The sequence below is a fragment of the Eimeria mitis genome, genomic scaffold (assembly GCF_000499745.2).
Source record: "Eimeria mitis Houghton genomic scaffold, Emh_scaff3147, whole genome shotgun sequence".
Classification (NCBI taxonomy): Eukaryota; Apicomplexa; class Conoidasida; order Eucoccidiorida; family Eimeriidae; genus Eimeria; species Eimeria mitis.
The window spans coordinates 2,024-2,359 of NW_013571490.1; the positions used below are offsets into that span (position 1 = coordinate 2,024).

At 47.9% G+C, this 336-nt stretch overlaps 1 protein-coding gene across 1 annotated transcript in view; it reads right to left on the bottom strand.

The window, feature by feature from the left end:
• EMH_0062640 (GTP-binding protein, putative) overlaps positions 1 to 336 on the bottom strand; it is a gene marked incomplete at both ends in the record, with an annotated part of 5,650 nt that overhangs the window by 1,721 nt on the left and 3,593 nt on the right. The window lies entirely within an intron of this gene.

Sequence of the window (336 nt, forward strand, 5' to 3'; positions counted from 1 at the left end):
CAAACCCTAAACCCTAAACCCTAAACCCTAGGCGAAGTCATATCTACGGGGGCCCCCGCCTGTGGGGCCGCGGGCCCCCGAGTGCATGCAGCAGCAGCAGCAGCAGCAGCAGCAGCAGCAGCAGCAGCAGCCGGAGATGTTTTATGTAATTTATTTTCTGTTTGTATTTATCAAAATATCTGTTGTTATAAAAAAATTAGGGTTTAGGGAGCAGCCGAGGGTTTAGGGTTTTGCTGCAGTATATATCGGCGTCAGCAGATTAGGGTTTAGGGTTTAGGGTTTAGGGTTTAGAGAGGAAGATGAGGGTTTAGCTCTCAAATTAGGGTTTAGGGTTTA